We start from the raw sequence: 5,926 nt of genomic DNA, 5'->3' as shown, positions 1-5,926 counted from the left end.
CTCACAATTAAGAATAAATGAATTAGGGTATTACACAGTCGGGTAAAAATATGAATATTCATAATTTAAAATGCACACCTTCAATTTTCTAGGTGAATACTGACTTTTACTGACATTTAAGCTCTAAAATCTAAAACAGTAATTGCTGTAACTAATAATAATAATAATAATAGAAAACATTTAACACAACATTTTTAATTTTATATAATGTATTAGTATATTATAATCATGTTATAATAATTACCATTACAATAATAATTATTACATCTTTGAAAAAGCAATGAAAACATAACCTCTTTGGGGAAGATCCAAGTATCATATAGCTAATTAAAGTGGTTGAGTTAAAATAATACTGTAGATACATTTTATTCAGCCAGTTTGTTTAAATGCCATCGAAGACCATGCTTAATAAGACTAATCTGCGATTATCACACAATTAGAAGTGAGACTCAAATGAGAGCCATCATGCAGACTACGTCCTGTACATGCACAATAAGGAGTTTCAGCACCAAGATGATGTATGCACACACATACAATTTGGCAGGCTCCACAAGAGGCTCGTGTGGGCAGCATGGAGTGGCGACGCAGGTTATTGACCTGTGTTATCATTAACAACTGGGGACAGATCCAGTAGAACGGGCCAAGTTCACAAGCATCCATTTCACCTGGCATGGCGGCGGGTAGAGACTGGAGAGGGCAGCACCCTTTCAATGCACCAGCTCCTGGTTCTCCCCCCTCCTGAATGGCCAACACGAGATTTGTGTTCTCACCTCTTGTAAAGATCAGAACTGGGATTTGGTTCTGCACCTACAGAGACTAAATTCACACTGCTACCGGGCCACCAATGCACTATGCAAAGATAACCCATTTCCTATACAAAAAAATAAAAAAAACAGAGAAGTTATGTTTTTTGAATATAAAATAAAACATCAGGGCACTTCAAATATTATAAGGTTTAAAATAAGTGTGTTTCTTGAACATAGGAAGATTGTGTGAGAGCTCAAGATCCCACAGTCAACAGAAACAGGCATGATCGTTGTACCGCATGTTGGGGGAGTGACGCAAGTGTAGCTACAGGACCCCCCCCCCCCCAAAAAAAAAAAAAAACCAACGCCCCCACCACACACACGAAACAATGACAATACTCAGCAAAAGGAATGGTAAGGATCGTTTAAAATACTGCTTTTAAAGACAATTTCTGATATTATTCCAATTCAGAGGGCTGGAAGCTCTTTTAGTGAGGTTGATGCAGAAGCGGTATGAGCTTAAACCTAAATAGCCTCAAGCCTAAAGGGACCATTCTTGGTGCTTACACAGCAAAGGTATGCACAAACTCAATCCAAAAAGGGATTTCTGCAAATCACAACAAATGACTACAACTTAACCTCATACAGGCAGCATGGTTACACCCAGTAAAGTACTGCGCTACTGAATAATATGGCATATTTTTGTCACTCTTTTCCCCATCATCTGCATATTGACTTCCAAGAACAGGGAAAACTAACCTCAACCAGGGAAATCTGAGAATGGCCACTTACGTTTTAGTAATACTCTCAACATTTGAAAACGCAAAATGTTAAAAACTACGATGCTTAATATTGAACTGGATTACTTAGAAAGATGAATATAAAGCCCAGTAAATATAGTATGGCCAATTTGGAGCCCGATTCCCCATTATCGATCAAAGTCAGCAAATCAGCAGTCAGATATCAGCTGTCTCTTAAGATTATTCTGAGCGATTATCCTTTGGTGTGGGGTGTGTAAGATATTTTTCTCCCCGATCTCCTCGGAAAATGGTTGGGACTGACAATCAAAATTGTTAAACATGTTCGATATTTATCCGATTTAACATCTTTAGGTATTTGATAATCACCTAAGATGGCTGAAGTTCGGACTTAGTTGTTGTGACGTGAAATGGGACGATAGCCATTTACAGTGGGTGGGAAAAGTATGTGAACTCTTCGGTAGCCAAGTCAAAGTCTTGACCTCAACCCGATTTAGATGCTGTGCCATGACCTCAAGAGAGCTAATCACAGCACATAACCCAGGAATCTTGCTGAACTGCAACCATTTTATAAAGAGAAATTGGCGAAAATTCATCCAGATCGTTGTACATCTGATCTGCAACTACAGGAAAGGTTTCATTTACGTTATTGCTGCCAAAGGAGAGTCGACCAGTTATTAAATCCAAGGGTTCACTTACTTTTCCTCCCTCCCAAAAAAAAAAGGAAACATTACAATTGTTTGTGCGGTATTTGTTTATGCAGACTATTGTTTGTCTATTTTTGTGATTTAGATGAAAATAAGACTGCATTATATGGCCAATTCATGACGAAATTTGATAAATTCCAAAGGGTTTACATACATATTTTTCTCCCACTGTGGGAAGAGACCTGATGTTCGCGCTGTTACAGGATTACAGAAACAGAGGAGCGACTGTCAAAATTGTCAAAAGATGTGAATGTGATTGTGAATGGCTGTTTGTCTATGTCTACAGTATGTGCTCTGCAATGACCCTAATAAGGACAATTGCTGTAAAAAATGGATGGATGGATGTACATTTATATGTTGGTAAGTAACACATAATAATATTTATATTTCTGACAGAATAAGTCAGGAAGCAATCTTGTCTTTGTGGGTTTTTATTACAAAAAAGAAAGAAAAGTCTTTGCAAAGAAAGGAAATAGTACAAGCCTTATGAGTTGTCACCCCTTACTGAAGCCCAGACCAAAAATACCCCTTCGTTATATCGAAGTGAGAGAGACAGAGAAGGAAAGCAAACAATTATCTATGTCCAACTACACTCAACTTAATCTTTACTACTAGCTGTCGAAAAACAGCTAGTAGTCACAACATAGCTAGGAACAAGTAGTACACACAGCATGGCTGGAAAACAGCTATTAGTCACAATGTAACAATAAAGCATGTGAAGGTTGTATAAAACTAATAGAAGTAATATTTGGTATATATAAAACATAATTTTCCAACTCAGCCTATGACGTCCCTGGGGGCGTCGCAGGCCGGGAGGAGGAGGTTAGGATGCTGCCTGGATCACCTGCATGGCTGGAGTGTCGTTACTGAGGTGCGCAACATGTCCGATAAGTTGGAGCGCATGATTTATCGGACTCCAGACATACAGGTGATCCAGGCTGGAGCTATGGAGTTGATTATCCACAATTTTGAATCCGGATAATGATAAATTCAATCCATCATGCCATTCACCCTGAATGATGGATAATTAATAGGAGCTCCAGCCAGGTGTGGGTGGGGATTCTGATGGAGATGGTGGGAGGAGGTGAGGGGTACTGAACAACAACAGCAGTGCTACCAGGGGTTTGCCATCCATCCATCTGCGTAGACAAGTAGTGTCCTTGCTGCTTCCACAGGGCGTGAAAGGAAAGGTGGAAGGAACGTGTGTGCCTCAGACTAATGTCATAGTAAATGCTGAAATAGCACAGCCTGCTTCAATATTGACCCAGCACCAGTTTGCACTAATTTTGAGGTTGTTGTTTTTTAAGGAGTAGACTTGGTACAATGGTGAGGCAGAGCGATGCGCAATGTACAGGTGCAAAGAAAGAGTGTTTAGAATTCTTCTTCTTCTGCATAAATTGGTCCTAAAATTTGTCACAATCAAGAAACAAAGTCTTAAACTAACACCACACAAACAATTGTTGTTAACAGCACACAAACAATTGTTGTTTTCACATTCTTTTCCTGGACACACCATGTAAAGATTCACAGTCTAGTAATTTTAATGAAGCTCGAAAGGGTCACAAAAGCTTTAATGGAGCTAAGACAGATTGTCTGTAAATGGAGAAAGCTCTGCACTCCTGCTACGCTCCCAATCTTGTAAAGATGGCTACAAGACCCCAGTGCAGAATGCTCAGTGAGGATACTCATACAGCTAAAAACTCTCTGACACATGCTAACATCTGTTGACAAATCTAGAATAAGGAAACCATTAAACCAGAACGAAGTTAATGACACCACGATGAAGGACGTTATTGCTGTCCAAAACAAAAACAAAAACATTGCTGCAGTTTTGACATTTGCAAAAGAGCACCTGGATATTCCACAGCACTATTGGCATTTTATTGACAAGATGAAACCAAAATTGAGTTGTTTGGAAGAAACACAAAATGCTATGTGTGGTTGTATGGTGAAACAATGAACAGCACACCACCATCAAAACTTCATCCCAACCTTGAAATATGGTGGTGGAGACGAGAAAAATGAATTCCCAAGTTCATTTGACATTTTATAGGAGAACTTGTGAGCACCTGCCTGCCAACTGGAGCTCACAGAGGATGGGTGATGCAGCAGGACGTGACCCAAAGCAGAGAAGTAAATGAGCAACTACAACTTCTGAGTGGCCCAGTTAGAGTGCTGAACACAACCTGATTGAGATGCTGTGGCATGACTACAAGAGAGCGATTCACACCAAACATCAAGAATATTGCTGAACTGAAACAGTTTCCTAAAAAGGAAAGGTCCCAAAATTGTGACTAAAGGGAACGTTTGATTGTTTCATGAACGGAACAGAGGATAGGACCCAAAAATGCACAACTCCAAAACAAATGGACAGTTTCAAAAAGAGAGGTTTAATATACGGGCAGAGGTCGGTACACAGGCAGGTAATCCAAAAAGGCAACAGTATCCAAAAACGTGACGCAAAAAGGCGAGGTCGAATATCGGAACAGGGTTTAGTCTTACTGTGAGTCTGTGACGTGGAAACAAGGAATGCTGGAACGCGACAACAAGGTACAACGAACTGGCGACGAGAAAGAATGAGACACGAGGTTAAATTGAAGGGGTAATTAGGGTGAATGAGGCACAGGTCGTGAAGATACTCTCAGGAGCAGGTGTGTACGAGACAGGGGGAAACAACAACCCTAACCCTAACCCTGGAAGGCGGAACCCGGAGTGGAATATGTTTGGTAGAGAGCCAAATTCGCTGACCCATGTTGTAGTTCAGGGCCGGTCTCCTCTGATGGTCAGCAGCGGTTTTGTAGGACCGTCCCTGGTGCAGCAGCATCTGTCGGGCTCGTTCCCAGATCCTCACCAAGGTCAATGCCGCTGGAACTGTGGACTCTGGGGCTATGGCAGGAAATAGAGATGGTTGGTAACCAGGCACAACGTGAAAAGGCGACAGACCAGTGGATGCAGAGGGGAGGGAATTGTGAGAGAATTCGAACCAAACCAGTTTCTGAGACCAGGACCGTGGCTCCTGTGAAGCGAGACATCGGAACCCAGTCTCCAGGTCCTGGTTCAACCTCTCGGTTTGTCCGTTGGTTTCAGGGTGAAACCCAGATGACAGACTGACGGTAGCTCCTATGAGATTGCAAAGCTCCTTCCAAAATTGCGAAATTAAATGAATTGGGGACCCCTATCAGATACCACATTCTTGGGGAAACCATGGAACTTGAATACCTGGTGTATCATTAACTCGGCAGTGTCTTTAGCTGAGGGGAGTTTCGGGAGTGGAATGAAGTGTGCCATCTTAGAGAACCTGTCCACGACTGTGAGAATGGTGGTATTTCCTTTCGAGGCCGGTAATCCCGTCACAAAATCTACGGAGATGTCTCGTTGTGGTATTGGCAGGGGTCGCAACTCCTCAGAAGGACGTTTACGAGAGGACTTGTTAGCAGCACATACCTGGCAACCATTGACATAATTGGTAACATCCCTTCTAACATTGGGCCACCAAAAGCGCTGTTCGACCACAGATTGAGTCTTGGCAATGCCTGGGTGACATACAGTCCGGTTAGTGTGAGCCCAGTGGATGACTCTTTCCCTTAAGGTCGGAACCACATAAAGCCTGTTTTCAGGGCAATTTTCAGGGCTAAGAGTGTTCTTCAGAGCCTCCTTTACCGCAGTTTCAATGTCCCAAACAAAGGCAGAAATTAAACAACACTTGGGCAAAATG

The sequence above is a fragment of the Phycodurus eques genome, chromosome 1 (assembly GCF_024500275.1).
Source record: "Phycodurus eques isolate BA_2022a chromosome 1, UOR_Pequ_1.1, whole genome shotgun sequence".
Lineage (NCBI taxonomy): Eukaryota > Metazoa > Chordata > Actinopteri > Syngnathiformes > Syngnathidae > Phycodurus > Phycodurus eques.
This window is presented reverse-complemented; position numbering follows the sequence as displayed.